This window comes from Lactuca saligna, chromosome 8 (assembly GCF_052625555.1).
Source record: "Lactuca saligna cultivar CGN05327 chromosome 8, ASM5262555v1, whole genome shotgun sequence".
Taxonomy (NCBI): domain Eukaryota; kingdom Viridiplantae; phylum Streptophyta; class Magnoliopsida; order Asterales; family Asteraceae; genus Lactuca; species Lactuca saligna.
In genome coordinates this window covers 141,887,829-141,893,672 of record NC_136424.1, presented here as the reverse complement: position 1 = coordinate 141,893,672, position 5,844 = coordinate 141,887,829, and positions in this window count along the sequence as shown.

Below are 5,844 nucleotides of genomic sequence, written 5' to 3'. Positions count from 1 at the left end.
CGAGCCCCAAACTTCTCTGAAACTATCCCGACCCTAAAGGCCTCAAGACGACTGTCCAAAAGCTCCATAATGGCCTCCCTAACCGAACCAAAAATCACTGGAGTCTGATCAATGATGTTGCGCATGATCTTTGCGGAAATGAAATCCCTCATCTGATCATCAAGCTGCCCGACTCTAGAACCTGCGCCAGATCCCTCCCTGGCACCTGAACTGCCAACTGATATCTCGTGCAACATCACCATGCTGAAAACATAACACACTACTGATCAATACACACTGTTGCTGAGGGACTTCTCACACCCTCTACTAGTTCCCTGGTTTTTCCTCAGCCCCTCTTGAATCGAGTACGGATCCTTTGCTTTCAGTAGTACGGGCCCATACTACCTTCCACATCTATCCGTACTTTCCTCAAGAGTTACTTTAACTCCACCAAGTCTCTTTTCTCTATTGCTAATCTTTGCTACTCTCATCCTAGGCTTCTCCTAGGGAACCTCTGACTCCACCCAAACCAGTCCTCAGTTGCTAAAGGTCTCCTTGTAATGCCAAGTAGCCACCACCTGAATACCATCACATGCAATGAGGCTCGGATAATCGTTCGAGTAAATGACTCGTCCCTACAACGGTTAGACTCAAATGAGAGCTGCGCAGTAGGGCCAAATCCAACACTCTGAGATTATTCAACCCTGATCACATGTGATGTGACGTATTCAACTAATGGCTAACTCCCATCACTCAGAGTCCCACAAAGCACAAAGCAAGCAGCATTCGGATAAAGGAAACATACTCATGCAAAACTATTCTCATAACAAGAAACTGTACTAGCATACAATGCTAAACTCATACTATCAGGCATACCCTACACAGGCTATCCTACTACTATCTACTTAATACTAGCATGCAATTCTTATCAAGCTGAAATACATAAAGCAGGCACATAAGGCATCCTCCTAGATCCTTAGTCCTATACTAGCATGATGTTCAACTGAAACTGAAATTGGAACTGGAACTAAAACTGAAACTGAAACTAATGATCATAAACTTGTATGGGTAAATTCGGAGTACTTACTTGAGCTCGACTGATTGCATGCACCACACCCTTTTTCTCTTTTCAAGTTATTTTCTTTCTAAATATTCCTTTCCCTTTTTCTAAAACTCTTTTCTTTTCTCAACTCCTTTTACCAAAATTCTTTTCAAAAATGTTCTTCTTTTGAAAACCTTTTTACCGCTCCCTTAGTTTGAGTCCAGAAACACTCTCAAATGTGTCCGAATCCCTCAAACCAAGACTTTGATATCAACTTGTAACGACCCAAAAATCACGACTGAAAACTCCTTTTAAAACATTACTAAAATCATATTTATAAAAACCGTATCATAAGTCATAACATAATTATCGAGTTTTGATTCAAAACATAATCTCATTATCGGAGTAAATCAGTCCCAGGCTAACTGACTATGGTGTGTGCATTGCAACCTCGCCGATCTCCTCTTTTGAAAACTGAGAACCTGAAACCAAAAACTGAAATCGTAAGCACAAAGTTGTGACAATCGTCAATCTTGAGTCAAGTCAAGTCATCAAGTCAAGCCGGTCAACTCTATTAAACCTTGTGTATTAGGGTTTGTGTTATGTTCGTACTGTATGACTTGCTATATTAATGGGAAAAAATCACAGGAGAAAAGTTTTGTGTTAAAAATTTCCTAAGCCTTAGTACTAATCAATGAATTAAACTGATGAAAACCATGTTGCATACTCATTAGGAGTGTGTGGGATCCTTAATCATGACTTAACGGGCTCAAGAGACTCGCATTACGGAACCAAACACTCACAAATGCCACATTTGAAATCTCTCTCAAATATCTCTCTGTATGAGAAATCTCTCCAAGAATGTCAAATCTCTCCTAAATCTCTCCAAGTATGTGAAATCCCTCTCAAATATCTCTCTGTATGAGAAATCTCTCCAAGAATGTCAAATCTCTCCTAAATCTCTCTAAGTATGTGAAATCTCTCTCAAATATCTCTCTGTATGAGAAATCTCTCCAAGAATGTCAAATCTCTCCTAAATCTCTCTAAGTATGTGAAATCTCTCTCAAATATCTCTCTGTATGAGAAATCTCTCCAAGAATGTCAAATCTCTCCCAAATCTCTCCAAGTATGTGAAACCTCTCTCAAATATCTCTTTGTATGAGAAATCTCTTCAAGAATGTGAAATCTCTCCCAAATCTCTCCAAGTGTGAGAAATCTCTCCCAAATCTCTCTCAAAAGTTTCCCGTGACTTTTTGGAATCATTCGGGTCATTCCGGCCCTTAACCGGGTCAAAAACGGCTTAAAACGGGGCGAAAACGAGAAAAATGGACCTTAGGAACCGAAACCCTTAGAACCGAAAGGTCTTCTTAGGGACCGAAAGTAAGAAGACCGAACCCGAGCAGGAGGAACCGAACCCTAGAGTAAGAACCGAATCTACTGTTCACCAACCGAGCGGTCGGTCCCTCTCGGTGCCTCTCGGTCCACCCCCACTCTTTGTTCGCTACCCCGCCGCTCCGTCACCTTCTGTTCTTTCTTCTCGCTCGGTCTCTATTCGCGCGCTCTGTTCCTTTCTCTCCCCTCTGTCTCTCGCGCGCTCTGTTCCTTCTCTCCCCTTTGTCTCTCGCGCGCTCTGTTCCTTCTCTCCCCTCTGTCTCTCGTGCGCTCTGTTCCTTTCTCTCCTCTCTATCTCTTCGTGTTCTCGGTTCTTCCCTCCTTCTCCTCTCCTCTCGGTTCCGCCTCCCTCTCTCTCTCGGTTCAGCATAAGAGGGCCGAACCTCGGCCAGATTTCGCATTATTGTCATTTTCAGCCCATTTTTGATATTTTTAACATTTTAAGCCCGTTTTTCGTGATTTTAAAGCGGGATTTTCTCCAGAAATTTTATTTTAACGTAATAAACCCTAAATATTCATAATTTAAACATATTTTTATAAAAATCATTAATTAAATAATAAAGATCTAATGGGGGATTTATTTAAGGTAGAGTGTTGACTTTGCCTTAACTTATGACACAAGCAACCACCCCACACCCACTCTATGACCAGCCATACCTCCCCACCTTACCTATGTCACTTCAATGTTCCCTTACACTCAAATTTCACTCACTCCCACGTTTTTGAGCTGGAACAAACAACCACACTCCTCATTTTCTCTCATTTCTCTCATTCCACTAAGTAACAAACACCACTTTTTCTCTCAAACTCTTCTACACAAATTTTCGAGATCCAAGGCTGATTTCAAGTGTTCTTCCACACTTAGTAAGTAAAAATTCATCCTCCCTATTACTATTTCACTTCATTCTACTCAAATCTTTGGTTGCTTACACAAACTCCCTAACTATGATGTTAGATTCTCGAAAACCTTCAAGGCATCTCCAAGTGTTCTTGAATTAAACACTTCCATTCTTCAACAATCATCTACTAAAATCACTCAAGGTGAGTTCATACCCCTACATTTTCATGTTTTCTCAAGTTTTCAGGGGGGGAATACAAGTTAAAACACTAAGAACATATCTAAATTTTTCTAACAGCCTTCATCAGAAAAGTTCAACTCCATTCACGGACTGTTTTGGGCATCTTAAATATTTTTGTTTTCAAAACTGTACAAGGTGCAAATAGTTCAAGTTTTTAGCTTTAAAATGGCTACTTGCACATCTCCATACGATTTTTCTACAATTTATGGTGATTTTTACAAAACTGCCTATCATTTCAAACAACAATCCGGACCAGTCTGTGATTTTGGACTTTTTCACCCAAGTTAGAGGTCATATTAATTTGTGATAAAAATTATGAGCAAACTAGACACATTTTGTGAACTCTCAGAATTTACGGATCTAGTTTTCGACTTCGTATGATTTCTCTATGATTTTTCCAAAACAGGGCAGAATTGCTAAATTTTGTCAACAACATGTAAATATCATAACACTTTGTAATATGTTGAGCAAAGTGTATAATCATAAGTTTTAGTATTTGTATGTGTTTACTTGTTAGTTTATCATTATGAACTGAAACTAAGACATTCATATTAAATATTAAATATTATTCATTCATTTTGGAACACGTATTATTAGACTATAAAAAGTATAGTTTGATAAATTCACAATACTAATACATTCCCATAAAAGAATTCATACATATTACATACATTTTAGATAAACTATAATAGGTATAGTTTATGATACATCACTCAACGCACTCGTACAAAAAGGGTACATCCATACAAGAAAGATTTATATTCACACACATTTCACGTAAACTTGTTAACCTATGTTGTGAGACTCTCTCTCTCCCCGTACGTCCGAGTGCGGGATATAATTCCTGGTAGTTATAATCAGAATCTCCTTGAGGGAGAACATGATACTTGTATATAGATCTATATTGGGTTTGACACCCCACACCTTGCTGCTAGCTACAGTGGGACCTGCAGGTCTACGGGTGACAAATGTCATTTCATTTTCGCGACGCCTGAGAAACGTTGTGGCAGGTTCACATAGTCACAGTATGATTATAGCGACTCACTTAGGGGGATAACAATTCATGAAGTTTACGGGGTTTCATAAAACCGAAGTAGGTTTTAGGTTGATAAAAGAAATTTACTTTCCATAACATTTTAAACTCACAACATCTTTACTAAGAAACGATGATTTCTCATACACTCTAGTCTTTGGTTATAAGGCTACATTTCTCGGATTTCAAGGGAAATATCGGATTTTTCTGAAACAAACGTGACATTTACATGTGAAATACTTCTACTAAGTTTATTAATAAAAGCTTATGAACTCACCAACCTTTGTGTTGACACTTTTCAAACAACTTGTATTCACAGGAAAACACTAATCAGGTTATCAAGTGCTTTTGAGGATGGGACGTTAAGGCGTCAAACTTTTCACATTTTGACAACATATTGTAATTGATTTTGAAACATGTAATTCATACAAGTGATGTAACTTTTTCAATTATATATATGTTGGTTGTGCTTGCTTAAATTACTATTAAAATTGTGGTTATGATGCTATACATGAAGTCCTCCACCCCCGGACGTTTCCGCCATCCTTGGTTTGGGGGTGTGACAAAAGCTTAGTGAGCTCCCCCAATCTACCACATACCATACAATAATATATAAAGCACATACTGGGCCTTGCCCACTGCATCGGACCGAGGTTCGGACTAACTGGGGGCCTTGCCCCCTGCATCGGACCAAAGTCCGAAAACTGACTGGGACCTTGTCCCCTGCATCGGACCGAAGTCCGGACTAACTCGGGTCTTGCCCCCTGCATCGGACCGAAGTCCAGAAACTGACTGGGACCTTGTCCCCTGCATCGGACCGAAGTCCGGACTAACTGCATCGGACCGAAGTCCGGAACTAATTGAACAATGCATAACATAAACATATCAACTATCATGAACATACATATACTGCATACTGCATCGGGCCGTAGCCCGGAACACATAACACATAAATCCTGTCTGAGCCACGAAGGCATCAAACATACTAACTACTGCATCGGACCGAAGTCCGGAAACTACTGCTAACTAAACGGGCCGACATTATGGCCTTAGACACGTTCCTACTGGAAGGAAACTCACCTTGCGATGCTGACTGCTGAACCCCTGAATGAGAAATCCCCGACTGCTGCTCCGGCTGCTTCCCAGCTATCACATGAAATAAAATACTAAATCAGAATAGGGATTCTCCTATGGGTAAAATGACCATTTTACCCCTGTTATGGCATGGTCACAACATGGCCAAAAACCCTCAATTCCTTCTAAGCCCATCCATGGCCCCACTAAAGGCCCACTAATGGCCCAATTTGCTCCATTGGGCC